Below are 18,910 nucleotides of genomic sequence, written 5' to 3' on the forward strand. Positions count from 1 at the left end.
AGATTTGGTATCTGGTGAAGGATCTCTCTCTGGTTTGCAGACATCTATCGTCTTGCTGTATCCTCACATGGAGGAGAGAAGGAGCTAACCCTGTGGTCTTTTCTTATAAGGCCACTAATCCCATCATGAGGGCTCCACCTTTGTGACTCGAAACCCAATTACCTCCCAAAGGCCCTGCCTTTAAATACCATCTCATTGGATTAGAAAGAACACATTAAAGGTTATGGTTTCAACATACAATTTTGAGGGGAGAGAAAAATATTCAGCCCATAGCAGTGGGATTGACAGCAGATTAGATATGGTAGAGAAAACAATTAATGGATTTTAAGATATAGCAATAGAAACATTCCAGAATTAACTCACAGGGGTAAGCACTAGTGTTGGTCAGGAGGCAGAAAAGCCATAGGCCACAGTCTTATGGTATATTCTGCAGGAAAGGCAGGGCATGGCATAGTAAACAGTTTAAGATTGGCCAGCTTGAATAATTCTAGCAGGCTTTGGGAACTAGGGGTTGCCCCAGGTTGTCTGGTACCTGACCCTGGGTTGATATAGGGTAGAACTATCGGCCTGATGTATGAGAGTTAGAGGAAGGAGGTGATTGTGGTATTGATTGTGGATTCTGTAGTTTGTATATAAAAGGCAAGCTCACTGGCAGGTTGTTTCCCTTCTCTAGGAATCTGCTAGCCCTAGGAGGGACATTCTGTCCCCAGCCAGCAAGGACCCCTAAGGATATCAAAACAACATAAAATATAGAAAATAAAAAACATGAATAATACAGTTGGTCCTCTGAAATTCTGACAACAGATTAAAGGAATACAAGTAGAAGTACAAAGAGTACTTGTCGTTCAGCCCATAGCTAAGTTTCCCATTTTTACGGCATTATCCAGGAAAATAGAGCTGAAATTTTGGGGAGTCTCTAAAAATATTTTGATGGAGCTGTAAAACGTGTTAGAAATATGCTAAGATCAAGGTGGCAGGTCCATTAGTTATGTTGTTGGAGGGTATGGACTCCTAATTTAATAAAGATTAGTGACATTTGTGTGTAATCCAAGGGAATGAATGGTAATGGCTGGCGATGCAAGGCAGAGTTCACGATGGAGGAGTGTAGTTGGAGAAAGCACTACTCCTCTCCTTAAGGGTCAAGAAATTGACTGATATAAGGCAAATACCTTCTGGGGAAATCAATAATCTGTGTTATTTTTTAGAATGGCACAGATAGTAGTAACCTCTGCCAGGTTTGTCTTTAGGCACGGGAGTGTAGTATGTATGCTTGGCAGAGAGCAAGCAGTATGCCAGGATCACGGACTGAGCAGACAGCAAGTTCAGAAGCATAATGGAATGTCTAAGTTAAAGGAAGAAAAGCAAAACTCTCCTATGTCCAGTTGGTGCCTTTCAAGAGGCAGTTGACTGGTATCACAGAGGTGGAGATTTTACTGTTGAGATGAAGTCATCTCTGGTGCAGGAAGTGAAGCCATCTCCATTGGTAGGGTTGTTGGTTGGGGCTGTGTCATCTGACATTACAGCATCTCCAGCAGTGAGCCACAAAGGCCACAACGATTTCTCTCTCTCTCTCTCTTTCTCTCTCCCTTTCTCAGATTAGAAAAAGAATACTTGCAAAACAAAGGACTTGTATCTAGACTGTATGAAGGATTTTCAATCTACATAAGAATATAATTCATTAAAAATGTGCAAAAGAGTTTAACAAATACTTCAAAGAAAGTGTAGAGGTAGCAAATAAACGTATATTTGATTAGTCATTAGGGACATGACATTTAAATCACAATAAAATACCATTTAATACCTATTCAAATGTTTGAAACGAGGTGAGACAGAGAGAAAGTGGGGAAGCTGACCATACAATATGTCTGTGAGGATGTAGAGGAACTGGAATTCTCATATATTCCTGGTGGGAATATAAAATGACGCAATTACTTTGAAAAACAGTTTGGCATTCTCTTAAAAATTTAAATATTTATGCACCATGTGATACACCCATCCCACTTCTAGATATTTACCCAAAAGAAATAAAGGTGTATACTCATAAAAAGACTTGCACACAAATGTTCATAGCAGCTTTATTTGTAATAGCCCTAACCTGGAAACAACCCAAATGCCTATCAATATGGGATTACATTAATACATTTCGATGTATCCATAAAATGGATTAGTACTGAGCAATAAAAAAATAAACTACTGACACATGCAAAAGCATGGCTAAATCTCAAATTGTACGGAGTGAACAGAGAAAGAGCATACGTATCGAATGATTTTATTTATGTACATTTCTGAAAAATTCAAATTAACTGATAGTGAGAGAAAGCAAATCAGTGATTTCTTAAGGATCGGGGATAGGAAGCGAGTGGGGAGTGGGGAGAAAGTTCAAACGAGTGCAAGTAAACCTTGGAGGTAATGGATAGATTTACTGTCCTGACTGTGGTGATGATTTCATGGGGTGTATATGTGTGTCAAGATGTATCAAAACGTGCACTTTAAACTTCAGAAAAGAAGTTTTTCAAATGGCAATTTAGGAGAGACATGGAACAATTATTATATTGAAGACATAATAAAATCCAAAGCCTGAAAATCAGACCTCCTCAATCAAAAGAGTGGACAGAGTATCACTTTTTTTTTTTTTTTTTTTCCCGAGACAGAGTCTCGCTCTGTCGCCCAGGCTGGAGTGCAGTGGTGCGATCTCGGCTCACTGCAAGCTCCGCCTCCCCGGTTCTTGCCATTCTCCTGCCTCAGTCTCCCGAGTAGCTGGGACTACAGGTGCCCGCCAGCACGCCTGCCTAATTTTTTTTTTTTTATATTTTTAGTAGAGACGGGGTTTCACCATGTTAGCCAGGATGGTCTCCATCTCCGGACCTCGTGATCCACCCGCCTCGGCCTCCCAAAGTGCTGGGATTACAGGCGTGAGCCACCGCGCCTGGCCCACTTAAATATTTTTAAAGTCAGGAAGAAAATGTGTTGCTTTTGATAGATAGGTAGGTAGATGGATTGACAGATGATAAATGATAGATTGACAGATGATAATGATAGATGATTAGATGATAGATGATAGAGATAGATGGATAGATGGATAGGCAGGTAGATAGATTAATTGATAGAGATAGATTGATTGACATATTGATAGATGATAGCTGATAGATGAACAGATGATAGATAAATGTTAGATAGATATAGACAGATATAGATAATAGATAGATGATAGATAGATAGATAGATGATAGATAGAGATAGAAAGATTGATTGATTGATAGATTGATGGGATAGATAGATAGATAGGAAACTGCATAGTTAAAACAAATGAGACGTCCTCCTTCTCAGCTATTTAGCTATCACAATAAACTCCATGATATAGGAGGATCCTCATGTTACAGTGTGGGAAAAGCCAGGTAGAGGGGGTCACTGCCTGGGGCTGTAAGGATCCAGGAAGTCAGTGTCTGAGCCCCTTTGCATTATGTCTCCTGTCTGTGATACAGCTGGAAAGGGCTGGAAGGGTTGAGAAGAAATCCCTCTACTCCCATCCCTTATGGCCAGAGCTTTGTCACTCTCAGAAGACACTTAACAGCAGACTCATATTTCTCATTTAACCCCTGTGCAGATTTAACCATGGCTACCCAGGATCATAACATGAATTTGTTGAAAGTTCAGAATGTTCTTGGCATATGATACAGCAACTCTGCAGGGAGATTTTAGTTCATTTTGTGGCACTTCTGCTGCTCTAACAAGATATACAATAGCACTGAACTACTCATCAGATGATTTCCAGGAAGAAAGCACTTTGCAGATCTATTAGGAAGCCACAGGGTCAATGCCTAATGCTTCTTCTGCACTCCAGGATTTGAACCTTGCAGTTTTCCATTTTGGCCAGGCTCTAAGGGAAAGAATAAGGCTTTTAGTTTGGGAAATAAGTACAAAGAAACAGTTATAAAATTTCATAATGGGAGATAGTGTTTCTCTTATTAAGCCCCCAAAACTTTTACCACTGAACATCACTCTTGGCTTCGAAGAGCAAGACTAAAATAATTATTTGGTGCTTCTTTTTTAAAGTTAAAGATTAAACGAAGAAAAAAAAAGTTGCAGAACAGAAGGAAAGCCTCCAATTGCACTGTGTAATACTAATGTCTCCCTAGGAAAAGAAAGAGCAAAAGTTTGAGTTAATTGTATTAGTTTGGTGTGTCTGAATAGTTAGCTAACTCTAAAAACCTGTCAGGCTGCTCAAGAATTTTTGTTTCTTAGTTTTTCTACCTGTGCCTGCCCCACCCCAGTGAGACCCTGGGACCTTATGCATGCCTAAAGTAATAGAGAAAGGGGGAGTCTAATGTGGAATTCTGGAGGATCTGTGTATGCAACAATGAAAAATTAGTATTACATTTTATATATATATATATATATATATATATATATTTTTTTTTTTTTTTTTTTGAATCAGAATCTTGCTCTGTTGCTCAGGCTGGAGTGCAGTGGCACGACCTCGGCTCACTGCAACCTCTGCCTCCTGGGTTCAAGCAATTCTCCTGCCTCAGCCTCCTGAGTAGCTGGGATTACAGACACGTGCCACCACGCCTAGCAAATTTTTGTATATTTTAGTAGAAATGGTGTTTCACCATGTTGGTTAGGCTGGTCTCAAATTCCTGACCTTGTGATCTGGCCACCTCAGCCTCCCAAAGCGTTGGGATTACAGGTGTGAGCCACTCACTGCACCTGGCCTGTATTTGATTCTTTACAAGTAGGATAGCACTTACATTATCAAGAAGCTGAAAATACCACAAATTTGACTCTGACAATCCTGCTATTCTTAAATTATCAAGTTAAACATCAGATAGAGAAAAATATTACCATCCATTTATAAGAGAGTTTTGAAGACATCTAATATTCTACGAATTGTACAGAGGTGGGGACCAGGAGGGTGTTTTCACTTATAAATGGATTATGTACCCATCCAATTCACATTTTGATGAGTAAATCTTTCTGCAGTTACTGAGGTCCTTTTGTCTTATCAATCAGGCTTCAAATTCACTGTCCATTTCAGGTTGTACCACCATGAGGAACTTTCTCAGGGATTCTAGTAAGTTCTGTGATTATATCATGAAAATCTATAAATATAGCCCATATATCCTTGACTCTAGTTAAAAAAAAAAAAAAAGAGGAGGAGCTACCATTATCTATGATTTTATCTAAATCCTCTGGAATATTTATGTGTTCATTATCTTGTACCATTACTATAGTCCCCAGGATTCAAAAACATGCACTTGGTTATAAATGATTAAACTAATATGGCATGTTCTATAATTTAGGGTTTCATTTAATTCTCACAATAACTCTGTGTGGTAAGTACTATTATTGCTTTTTTTAACAGATAAATCTGAGGCATTGACAAGATAAGTAAATTTAATCAAAGCTAGTTGAAGCTAGAATTATGGTATGAATTCAGAAATTATTATTTTAATAGCCTGCATGCTTAATCACCACACTGTGTTTCAGAGATAGTCATTCTCTACTGGTTTATAAGATTTACAAAAAGGTTGTACATTGATCTTATATATCATCATGAAAAAATCTTTACTGTAAATAATTAAAACTGATTCAAGACTTGGTTCCACCCTAAATGTATTAATTTTTAGGCATGAATCTATCTTCTTTTTGAAAAAATCCATATATATAATATAATAAATTATTATTACCATATGATTTTATTTAGAACTGTAATAACTTAATTATAATATTTTATTTAAAAATTAAAATAAATTTTTATTTCTGACGAACACTGTAGGAGAGACTTTGTGCTAGTCTGACCTTCCTTGGGCTTTAACTAACAGACACAGAAAAAAAAAGAAAATGTCATTGGATATAGTAACTTTGTTGATAAAGATGTTGCTATATCAATAAAAAAGACTGTCTTTTTCTCCAGGCCTCACCTTTGCTTGTTACACAATGATATCCTACCACTGGCGGGAATACTAAAAACCAGCAATGCTATGTCTGTAGTTCAACAGCTCCTAAAGCTGTTTACTTGAAGTAACAATACTTTCCACTGTGCATTGTAAGTGAAGAACTGAAATGAATGTACTAGCAGTGCATTTAATTAGAAGATTTAGTCAGGCAGGCAAGAAAATCCCCTAACCAGAAATAGCGACATGTGGGCTAGTAGTGTTCTAGCCACTAGTAATTGCTTAATGGTACAGAGAATCCCGGTGAAAAGCCCATGAGATATTCTTACTATTAGTGTAAACTGAATTCAAAGCTTTGGTTTGCTTGCTTAGGTATTATGTGCACTTAGGAGATTAGATTAATAATAGCCCAAACGAGTTCTGTTATGGCAAGTACAATCTTAATGTCTCACGGCTTTAACCATATTATTTCAGCAAGTCCTAGGTCTTAAATGAACCTCATTATTACAATCTAAGTGGCTTTGAATGAATTCAATCTCATAACAGAAAAATGTCTAAACCTCCCCTTCTGAGTCCCCCATTTTTCTATGGTTCTATAACCCTACCCCCATATTGAGAACTTTGAGGGATCTTGTCATCTGTACTTCACCGTGAAGACCTTGACTCACTGAATTTTCCATACATTCACAGCTCTCTTCATTCATATAGACTCTTTTCTCTCTTTGTCCACAAGTATTGACTTGTGGTAAGCCCAGTCGTCTTTCTCTGGATGGAGATTAGAAGTCTGCTGGCAGGCATCTGGGGTGCCAGGCCTGAACTCCCTCAAGTTTCTTCAATTACAGTGGTCATATTTGTTTTACTTGGATGCTGAAAATGTTTAAGAGACTCACCTGCCTCTTACATCAAATTGTAACTCAACTTATCTGGATAATTGGTGACTTCATGTTTGTCATTAAATGCTTCCTTAACTTCTCTCACCCTCCTCATTTATCCCTGTTTATTAAGATCATCTTGCAGCCCTAACACTTAGGAGTCTCTTTAGATCTTTTCCTTCATGCCCTGTGCTTTAGGACCAATCTAGCCAATCACAGGTCCCACCTGCTGTTATTTTAATTTGCAATTTAAAAAATCCTGAGTAAAACTGAGAATCTAAATATATTTATTGGCCATTTGTATCTACTTCTTTGTAAATTGCTAGTTTTCTATCTTTTTTATTGATTTGTTTGAGCTTTTATTAGTTAAAATAATTAATTATTGTGAAAGAATAATTAATTATATAAAATAACTAATTATCTTTGTAAAAAGATCAATTATTTTTTCGTTGGGTTGACTCTCCTTAGACTTCTAAACATTACAGTGTGTACTTGTTATCCAGAATATTTTTAGTCACATATATCTAACATTTTCTAGTATGTGAATTTTGTGTTTATTAGGAAGATCTACTCACAGCTCTCACTGCCTTTTTATGCCTATGGTGTTCACTTCACTTCAAGCCCATGCCACTGTATGCCTATATAACTACTCATTTCTGGAATGACCCTGCAAACTCATATCTCTTCTCCTCTTTGCGCATGGTTGCCAGTCCAAACTGCCTTAAGACAAACAAACAAACAAACAAAAACAAAAATCCAACTAATGATTTAATGCATTCAGGTTTCAGAGCATGTTCTTACATTATTTTGATAATGCAGGTTTTCCTACCTGAATGTGTACTCAAGAGATTCAGAATGGAGGAGATTTCTTTGGGAAGCCAAAGGTAGTGTACGGACTGTAACTGGGGGCCTGTGAGTGAATTGCCTCTTCCAGTTCCAGCATATGGCCACTACCATCTCGTAATTTCCCTTAGTTTCAGAAAAGGTGCAGCTTCATTAGGATGGCAAGATATACATAAGGTGTCATTAAAGATCCTATGTAAGTCACAGCTAAAAATATGTATGAGAAAAAATAAAGTTCAAAATGATTGCCCAACAACCATGAGCCGTTCAAGTAAGTTATATTGCATCACTGAATCATGTGTTATGCTCTCAAAGATAATGTATTGCCATAAAGAAATGCTCATGACACAATGTCTCAAAAATGATATAATGGTAGTAGTCATATTAGTTCTGAGCCTTCATTGAATGCTTAGCTATTTACCTAATTTCCTTTTTAAAATGTTCACTGCAAAAGCAAGATATAAAACTGTTCAAACTGGGAATTTTTTGACTTGTCTGCATTTTTTCTGAGTTTAGTAAATGAGCACTATATGAGTTTATTAGTCAGAAAATATTATTTCAAAAAGCTAAATATTAATTCAAGGCCAAACACAATGAAGCATTTCATTTATATCTTGTCCTAGAAATCTCTTAAGTGCCCTTAAAGGATCATTAAACACACCTTTTTATTATCGTTTGCACACTTCACTGGAATATATATACCCCTTACTAGAATGTAAGTTTCCTGGGGGAAGAGCCATGTTTATGTTTTAATACACTGCTCGGCACAATAGGCCTTCACAGAACATCCACAGACACGAATTACCTCTGTCCATCCAGATAGGAAAAGCCTGTTTTCTAAATTCTCTACAATCACATAGGGAGCAAGAAAAAAAGTATTTTAAAAGTAATTTTGATTGTTTCTAGTGAAAAATATCAAGAGGAAAACAGTGAAGTCAGCAAAATGTGCCCAGAAGCTGAGTCCTCTTATTAACAATGTGGATATTAATTTATAATACAAAATAATATATATGCATAACTTAAAAACTCAGAATATCCAAAGTAACATCCTTTTTTTATAACAACCCCCACCAGACTCTAAATGCAACTAGCATACATAATTTCTTATGATTTATTCCAGAGGCCCTAAACATTCATAAATGTATTAGATTATGCAAAACACATGGAGATATAGATATATTTGTTTATATTATTTATAATAGTAGAAATATATATGAAAAATTTGTATATGTATGAAAAAATGTGTGTATATATCTAAATATATACATACTTAATGAAAAATATTATGTACACATCAGAAAATAATCCTATTGTACTTGATTTTTTAAATTTAACATCTCTAGCAATCTTTCTTTTCAGAAAAGTGCATTATTGTGCACTTTATTTTTTATTTATTGTATCTAACAATCTTTCTATTCAGTGGACTTTATTATAATATAATACCACTTTATTGACAGATACTTTGGTTATTGCCAAAATTATGCTTAATGCTTTTGTAAAATATATATATATAATTTATATATGTGTGTCTTATATATATAATAAAGTTGATATGTATATAATATATATAACACATATATAAATTATATATGAAAGTTAAATATATGTATATGTATGTATATGCATACCTGTGTGTTTCTGTTTGTGTAACTTACAACACTCCTAGTAGAATACTCTTTTCAAATATGGAAATGCATTAGTAAATTGCTACCTAGAAAGTTGATAGGAAGTGGCAGCCTGGCTCCACCCACTTCAGCACTGGGGAGAAACCAACCTTAGCATTCGTTTCATCAGAGAGATAAAAAATGGTAACCTGCTGTTATTTTAATTTGCAATTTAAAAAATTCTGAGTAAAACTGAGAATCTAAATATATTTATTGGCCATTTGTATGTACTTCTTTGTAAATTGCTAGTTTTCTATCTTTTTTATTGATTTGTTTGAGCTTTTATTAGTTAAAATAATAGACCTTTGTGAAAAGATGAATTATTTTTTCCCTGGATTGACTCTCCTTAGACTTCTAAACATTATAGTGTGTACTTGTTATCCAGAATATTTTTAGTCACATATATCTAACATTTTCTAGTATGTGAATTTTGTGTTTATTAGGAAGATCTACTCACCCCCTGATGATTAAAACAATCCACGATTTGTTTTCTAAATGGTTTACAGATTGACTATTGATCTGGATTTTTGTTTTGTTTTGTTTTTGCATGTAATTAGTCACTTTCTTCTCTCCCCTCCTATGTCCCCTTCTAGGAGCCACACTTGAGAGATGAATTTTCTGTAGCCTGAGGATTTGATGCAACCTCAGTGGCTGGAACTAGTATCTGCCCTTTCCTCTTGTTAAATGTCTGATGTCAAGATTGGCTTCTCAGGGACCTACTTGACTCTAGTAGGAGGTACAGTGTGGGCCCTTGGAAACTTTGTACCAGCGATAGCATTGATTGTTTACTTTCCTCTTCATTTTCACTTCCATTAACTCAAGTGGCAAAAGACTTTTGACTTCTCCCCTGATTGTGCAAAAGGCTGGGAGGAACTGCATGTGGGTCTCTCTACACTACACACATCTCTGCCCACCTCCGCTGACCGAAGGCTTTGCAGCACCTCCCGGCTCGGCGCTTCCTACAATATCTCCTGCCATCTTTACTTAGTGATGTGGATGATTGGAAGCTTCTAGCCACCAGCCCTTTCCACAGTTTGAGTACTGCTGATGCAGTTTTGTTATTGCTTGTTTGTTTTCATTATTCTCTTGTAGGGATGTCAGGGGGTGGCAGTGGGAAGCATTTGAGATCTGGCTTTACTCCTCTATCTTAAATAACAGGAAGTTCAAACTATTGTAATCATTTCTAAATCATCCACTGCCATGGGAAAATGGCTAAAATAAATAGCCCACAGCAATCACTTCTATAAAGAAAATTGTGTCTCTTGAGAAAAGATATTAAAATCCAAGGAAATTTTCAAAAGGAAATTTCAATGTTATTAATTGGTCCATATTAATATAGAACTATTTCTTATTCTAATCTTCTTTGGAAGTAACAATCCTTATCAAATTCTTCAAAGAATATCTAAACCTGAAAGTATATAATATTAATTCTTTTTGTTCCTGCTTTCCATCATCACAGAATCTGGCAGAAACAACATAAAAAAGTTATGAACCAAGAATACTAACATAGCAATGGAATACATGAATTTTTTTCCCATGGCAATTCAACAGCTGTTCTGTGGGGATCAAATACCTCTACCATTAAACAATACAGGAAATTAATAATTTCAAGCACAACTTAGATCACTGCTTTACTTATGAGTTTTCAGGCCCAAATCAGATTTTAAGTGTGTGTGAGCAGCTTTTAAATAAATGTTAAACAATTGTATTGCTCTAGGAAAAGTTTGACAACATTGAATATGTAAGCATTAACATTTTTGTATTAAAGTCAGATTCAAATGATCATCATCAGAAGTCTATTCTTTACCTATTTTTCAAAATTCTTGATTTCTCTTCCTATTTAGGACAGTTGCATTTTCACAAAGCTGTTTGATGTGGTTTTTTTTGTTTGTTTTTTAACAGACAGATAAATCTGAGTTCAGTGTTTAGTTTCTGACTCTATATAAGCTTCATGTTTCTCACTTATACAAGGCTTGTGGAAGACACCCTCCAGGACAAATTTTCTTCTGTACCTTCAAAGATGAAAGACTTCTACCAAAGGGATAAAATTTGCCTCAAGCTTTCAAAAATGTGATACCCAAGTTCATTACTTGTGCTCCATTCCAGTCAACTGGAGTCAAATCCACATAGCAGAATCGCCACCCGAGACCTTGTCTGCCATTTAGAAAATAACTTCCCAAACCACAGAGGGTTAATTTGGAGCCCATCTCTCTATACATGGATTTGTTTTTCTCTCTGAAGAGTCCAAGCCAGTGATAACCAGGGCAATATCTTGTCGGACACTGATATTTCTGCTGTCAAAAAAACAAAAACAAAAATAAAAATGGGTAACTTTTTTTTTTGTCTCCCTAAACCTCCCATACAAGGTCCCAAACTACCGCCCTGGGCCTATGGCTTCCTCGCAAGCTACCAGATTGTGCAATGTACTATCACAGAATGTCATATTAGAGCCCTGTTCCAGTCGCATCCAATAAGTAATCTGGCATGAAGAAAAGTTAACTGAATTAGTGGCCAGTTGGGACACTTTGTGACCTACTCTTTAGGAACCAAGTCCTCTGAACTTTTCCATTCCGCTTCGCCTTCATACTTTAATAGGGACCGAATCTCCATTAACAATTGAACGGCGACAATAAGTGCCATCAGGAAAAGGAAATTCAATTTTCGTGGGGGATGACAGCCTTACCTTTTTGCGCTTAATTGGCCGTATTGTCTCCAAAAGTTAATTGGTTACTTAGTCCAGGTAGTTAGTAAAATGTTTAGCTGCGTCAAAAAGCTCAGGCTCCCACTGTTAATGGGCCATGAAATGGAATGTTTGATACTGCAAATAAAATCAGTGATATTCAAGGATGTTATGGTAGGTAATGCGTTGAAACTGCCATTTAATGGGTCCTGGAAGATTAGGGTAGTGTCAGCCGGAACCGCCCGGTCTCTTTTCTGACATTGTTAGTTGCCTCTTCATTTACTTAACGGCTGTCTGCACTGATTACATAGGCATAAAACTCCCTACAAAAAAACAACAGAGACACGCTCTATTAGCAGTCCAATTAGAACTATTTGCATATTACAGTTCATTTCTGCTTAAGTGAATCCCTAATACAACTTTAGGAAAAAAAAATTCTATTGTGTCATTTGAAAGAAAGAGAAAAGAAAAGCCTTAAAGGTGAGCTCTCCTTTCTTTTTCTCACTTCATTTATCTCTCTCTCTCTCCCTCTCTCATTTCGAATATTATCTACTTTGAGTTGAAAAAGAGAAAATAACAGCTTTGAACTTGAGACGATGTTGTTGAGATTTATGAAGACTGGAGCATTCTTATGATAATTCAGTCCTTCTGCAAAAATCCAGACCAGTGTCACACATTACCGTTATGCTTCACTAAGAGAAAGTGTCTACTTTTGAGATACGTTTATCGTTTGTTTTAGATCCGCATTGCTTTGAATTTTCCAGCAAAGATGTTAATCTCTGTAACAATGTCCCAGGCAGGGCAGAGTCCTTTTTGTGGTGTCCCTTACCTGCACCATTACAGAGAGCAGAAAATGCGGTTCTGCATCTGTCTCTGTGCCACTAAAGGTTCTGACTGTGTACACCTGGCGCATCGTCAACTGTGCATAGTATCAACACACGTGAAATCAATTCCTTTTCACATAGGTAAGGACGGTGACAAGTAGGGTTAAAAGCAAAACTGGAGACTTCACTTTACCAGACATTTCTCTGATTTTCCAAATCTTAGTCCTTAGAAATGTCATCATTTGATGGCTACTTATAAAGGCATTAGGGACACTTTATTTGCATTATTATTAATATTAATAATGATGATCATATAGAAATCAGAGGGTTTTTTATTGAGGTTGGAAAGGAATCTTTCCCTAGCATAGGCCCTGATAAATACTACTGAGTTAAAAGCAACATGCTTTCTTAAACTGATGCTTGAAGTGTGTGGAGAGTGTTTTAGGACAGCAAGCGCAGTTTGCCACAAATGTTTTCAAGACGCTCCATGGACATTCACATCATTCCCCAATCTCACTGAGTCCTGTGAGTTTATGGGAGACTGGGAGATTACAGGAATAATTATTAAATGGAAAAGGAGAGTGTGGGAAAGGAGAAATGGATCAACTGCACTGAGTCTCTGGTAGGTCCTGCAGGTGACAGGAAGAGGACAATGACGGCCCACTGGGTACCACTGACAGTTTCAGTGGATGGTCGGGCAGGAGGGTAGTCTGAACTGTAGGAGAATGAGGATGCCAGTATAGGAAGTTTCAAAGCACTTGGCATCTCATGGCAGTCACTACGACTGACTGCAATGGTTATAATGATGGTTTTTCAATCTAATGTTCAACATTTTATTTGAGATGCATATATAACTCCTTCAATTAAAAAAAGTACAGAAAGCACAAGACTGGAAATCCCCCTCCAAAACATCTGGACTGGACAGCAGAAGATCAAGAAGCATGAGAGGGAAAGGAGTTTGTTATTTTGGGGATTATCGTGATGTCAGCAACTCATGTTGCTGGCAAGTTTCCCTTTAGACAAAGCCCTGGCTCCCACCACAAGCTTATAGCCATGCCCTTGAATTTTCTCAGGCCTGGGACCAGTGAAAACCCTCGTCTGATGAATGATCCTCTTGCCCTGAATGGACTCTAAGATGAGATATGCCAATAGGGATGCATTAGAGCCATTTGATTGGTCCTCGGAGTAGTTACCTAGAAGAGCCACACGACACATTTGATGTTCACACACTTACGCTAATACCCACAGAGTTTTTCCAACACTCACATCACCCACTTCTCTTTTGTCCTGCAAACCTAATTTCACAGATCAGCCCACCCTCTACGATTCTCTGAATTTGCCAGTCACTGGAGGAGTTCAGGTGTTGACCATGACAAATGGGAGAGGAAAGAAGGGGATTATTAAAAGTGACAAATAAACTATTCAAGAAACGTGAGCAATTCCTAACTGGCCCTTTTTCTTGTTCATCTCTAAGCCACCATTTTAAGTGTAACAAGTACACAATTGTAAGTAAAAAGCAGAGAGGAAAGACAGCAATAACAATAGCAGCCACCCAACCCCAAAGCAGTGTAAACAAACCAAACAAAAAAGCCTATCAGAGGGAAAGGCAAAATCCTCGATCTGTCATTTTCAATTCTTTTCACCACAGGAGCAGAGGCGCAGTGTGAAACTTGCTGGCTCTGCCCGCCATAGGTATTGTTTGGACACCCCGGTGGGTCCTCTGTGCCCTGCCTGCTGCTTTCATCCAGCTCTCATTAACACTACCACCAGATGAGCACCGGCAGAGGAAGAGGCGGACACGCCGGCCCATTGCCTGGGTGCAGCGGCCCTGCCAGGGGTGGCAAGGCAGTGAGTGCCAGGGACAGTGAGCCAGACAGCTTCAAAACACATACTTTTGCCCCTGAAAGCAGTCGTTGCACCCCGCCAGGAAAACAGCTCTCTGGAAAAGCACTGCCTGCTAGTAAAATGGACTAAATCAGTAAACAGTGATTAAGGCTCTGGCTCCACGACTGTTGTCGCCACCTCAGACACATGGCTTCTCCTCCCTACACACACGCACACACAGAAAAAAAAAAAAAAGAAAGTAAAACCAAGCAATAGAGCCAAAGTTGAGATCCAGAGGGAGTTGGCTGAAGAGTTAAGGAGAGAGAACAATTCATGTTCCTTGATGGGGAGATGCTGTTTTCCTGAAAAAATGAAATGAATATTTTTGGATATTCATTTCTCTCACTTTTTGGATTTGCAATGAGAATTGCCTTTCTAAATAAAACATCAAGCAATGAATGTAAGCAGTAGGTTGTTCAATTCAACATCTACTCCTTATTTGTCTGATTCAGTAATGTGCAGAATCTAAATCCCTCCAATAGGTGGGATAAACGGAAGCAGCAAAACATGTCTTGATGTGTGCTGTTTAGTAGAAACATGTCACTTCATCAAATTGCTTTCTTGAGTCAGAAGAATAAATCCTACATGCACAAGTATACATACATATGTACCCTTCGATCTTCCTATGTACAGATATAGACAGATTTCATATGTAAATACTATTACATAATTTCATGCTTTTAATTTTTTTATAATGCTATTACCATAATAATTTAAAATATGTTGTAGCTTTCACCATGAAAATGTGTTTACATGGAGAGTAGTCACTGTGGAGTCATTGTGGCTGTGCTTTGAACCCAGCAGAGAAGGCTGACTGGAACTCTAGAATACAGGAGTATAATTCAAAAAGACTCAGACAACTTGGAGAAATGGTCAGAAACAAGCAGAATGAGGTCTTCTGAGTGCAGGGTCACATATCAGGGAAGGAAAAAAACCAATGAACTCCACAAATGGGGATCTAGGGCTGGCAGCAACTCCCAGGCTGACTGTGAATCAGAAGTATGGACCATGTGGGCTAGCAGACTCCTGAGTAGCACCCTGTCAGGCCCCAGGATGAAACTGCATGTAGCCTTAGCCCCCCCAACTCAATCCTGGTTCAGAATGAAATGATTCAAGTGAATGAAGAGGAATCCAAGCAGGAAATTTTAATCAAAAGGAAAAAAGACCAACCCTCAAAGACTTAATGTCCACACATATATAGATGGTAGTCCTCAGAGGAACTTGCCAAATATTGTATGGATTATTTCCCAAACATCTCTAAAAACAGCAGCTAGTAAAAAACAACTCAATTTATCATTGGAGAACCTCAAAATCCATGCCCCTGCCAAATCTCCTGTTGAAATGTAATCCCCTCTGTTGGAGGTGGGGCCTGAGAGAAGTGTTTGGATCATGGGGGCAGATCTCTCGTGAATGGCTTAAGGAGCCAGCCTCTTGATGAGGAGTGAGTTCACGGGAGATCTGGTTGTTTAAAAGTGTGTGACATCTGCCCCCTCCACTCATGCTCCTGGTCTGGCCATGTGGGATGTCTGTTCCTCGTTTCCCTCCTGCCATGGCTGTAAGTTTCCTGAGGCTTCACCAGAGACCAAGAGGATTCCAGCACCATGCTTCCTGTATAGCCTGGAGAACTGTGAGCCAATTAAGTATCTTTCCTTTATAAATTACGCCGCTTCATGTATTTCTTTATAGCAACGAAGAAAGGCCTAACACAGGGGCACAGGGCATCTTCACCAAGTGTGGTCCCTGCAGCAATGCTAAAGAGTGTTCACAGATGACGCTGGGTGCTGGAAACTAGACATGGCAAAGGGAAGAGGAAATAAAGACTTGGGGAAAAGCCCAAGATGAAGAAGAAAGAGGAAAGGAAGAGCCTAAGTGTAGTTATGGATATACAACCATACTCAGGGGTCATGTGGGCAGTAGAGGCAGAAATTAATCCTTGGACCCTGATTTTTTTTTCAAATGCAGAATGTAATAATAATAGTAGAAATGACAGTAATAAATAATATTCACAGAGGTATCAAAAACTCTGTTGGCCGTTAAGAATCTCCACTTTGGTCACCTCCCACACAGGGGATTACATTTCAACAGGAGATTTGGTGGGGGCACAGATTTTGACAGTTTCTCCAACGATAAATTGAGTTGTTTTTCACTAGCTGCTGTTTTTAGGAAACTGAGCCCTAGAAAGGTGTTTAACTTATTTGCCAGCTCACTGTCTCCAGGGATTTTGACTAGCATTTAATTGTTTCCCTCTTAACAACAAATGTATTAAGGAAATTCTGTAAACGTAGGCAAATCACTAACCCATTATAAGGTTTATTATTTCTCAGTCTAAATTGTGTTTGCATTTGTTATGGGAGTGGTGGTAAGAGCATTCAAAGTTATTGAAGTGTCTTGAGGTAGTGATTCTGGTTAATGTTTGACAGTGGTCATCGTGGTGAGCCCTGGTGTGAGTGTGTCTGTGCAGGACTGGCTACTTAATTTGCAGGGCCCAGTGAAAAATTTAAGTGTGGGACTTTGACAAGGACCCAGACATCCCTTACCCAAAGGCTGAACTCTAACACAGGGAGAACAGCCCACTCCCAACAGATTGCAACCTCCCTTTCAGGATGTGCTAGGTATCTGAATTGGCACCTGCCAATATGCATTCTGAATGCACCCTAATGCTGCAGGAATAGGGCAGGGCTGGTATGCACCTTGCCCTGCCCCAAGACAGCACAGCACTCGTACCTATTCTGACCCTCCCCAAGCCTGCACCTAGGACTTGCAGGTGGCCAAGGACTATACTGAACAGAAATTTGCTCTGGTTGCATGTCCATGAAACACACTGTGTGTGCCTCATATATAACAATAACCTTTCTAGGGAATTTTAAAAAATATTTTCACATTTAATTAAGATAAACATTGCAAGATTGTCCCAAACAGATGCTATTTTGAAAATTATCCCCCTTATGAGGCCATGAACAATTTCCAACAACACAGAATAATTCATGGCTGCCCTTTTAATTTTTGTTTGTTTATTTATGGTTTTTTAGAAATGTGGTCTCACTGTGTTGACCAACCTGGAATGCTGTGGCTATTTACAGACAAAATCATAGAACTTACAGCTGAAAAAATCTTGTGCTCAATTGATCATCCTGCCTCAGCCTCCCTAGTAGCTGGTGCTACTGTGCCAAGCTAATTCATGGCTCTCTTTTTTGTCCAAATCTGGGAACCAGTTTATAGTCTCATCACTGAGAGTCATCACTTTCCCTTACATCCAATTATAGTATCTAGCTAGCTATCTGTTATTTTATATATTATATTATATAGTGTTAGATATATACAAATAAGCATGTGTATGTGTATATTTTTTTCAGTAAGAGAAGTAAATTTATGTCAATGCTAAGTTCTAATTTCCAACAAACTCCCTTTCAAGGAAGTGGTGTTTTCATTAGTCTTTATATTCACAGACAAACCCAATACACAGCTATTATTAGGGAAAATGTGTCCCTTTATGAATCTGTTTGAGAAATGACAAATAATATTGAAACTATCCTAAGGTGGTAATTTGATGGAAGAAAATAGTTTCAAACACCTCTTTACTCCCATTTAATTTCACCTTTACTCATGGGTAATCCCTGATGTAACTCATTGTTCGTAAGCTTTTCTAAAAATTGAGGAATCGTTTTGCTATGAGACGTTCATTTGGAGATCTAGAAAGTCAGCTCAAATTTGGAGGAGAATATTCTTTCTTAAATATCTTTACACTAATTTTGTTTACAGCCAAGGAGGATCATGTCAGTCCTGCAACTTGTCAGTGGAATTAAGTTTCAAGCAACTCTTGCTTTTTTGCCAGCCTTCTTCCCCTCTCATCAGATGGGTATGATCAGAAGTAGAGGTTGGGGCAGTTCTTTAAACTCTGCCATATAATCTGCATGGGTCCCCAACCCTAGTAAAAGCGTGGTGTTGGCTGTATAGACATAGTTTTAAACAAAGTTTCTTCCAATGATTGCTACCTTAATCCCCTTCTATATAAGAATTGGAGCTGCCGCTGCTCTTCAACCCCAGGAAAATACGTGTGGTGTTAAGAGAGTCAAAGTCACCTAGACAGAATTTAAAGGACACCAAGTCACTTACTAAGCTTTCTAATTCCCCTTTCACCATCTCCCTCAAATATCAGACATCAGTCAGGAGAACTGTGATTATCCCTTCCCTAAACTCCTCCTTACCCTAAAAATCAATCTTACACACCTGCCAAGGTGATGGCCATTTA

The 18,910-nt window shown here is 38.1% G+C and overlaps 1 long non-coding RNA gene across 1 annotated transcript in view; it reads right to left on the reverse strand.

The window, feature by feature from the left end:
* Nucleotides 1–2,063: 2,063 nt before the first annotated feature.
* The window catches only part of LOC116482202 (uncharacterized), a 75,821-nt gene continuing 58,974 nt past the window's right edge, over nucleotides 2,064–18,910 (reverse strand). The window contains exons 4-6 of the long non-coding RNA XR_004251792.2: nucleotides 11,957–12,276; nucleotides 8,312–8,455; nucleotides 2,064–3,877 (exon numbers count right to left, since the gene is read on the reverse strand). This is a non-coding gene — a long non-coding RNA (uncharacterized LOC116482202). The remainder of the gene's footprint in view (nucleotides 3,878–8,311; nucleotides 8,456–11,956; nucleotides 12,277–18,910) is intronic.

The sequence above is a fragment of the Hylobates moloch genome, unplaced genomic scaffold (genome assembly GCF_009828535.3).
Source record: "Hylobates moloch isolate HMO894 unplaced genomic scaffold, HMol_V3 SCAFFOLD_14, whole genome shotgun sequence".
Classification (NCBI taxonomy): Eukaryota; Metazoa; Chordata; class Mammalia; order Primates; family Hylobatidae; genus Hylobates; species Hylobates moloch.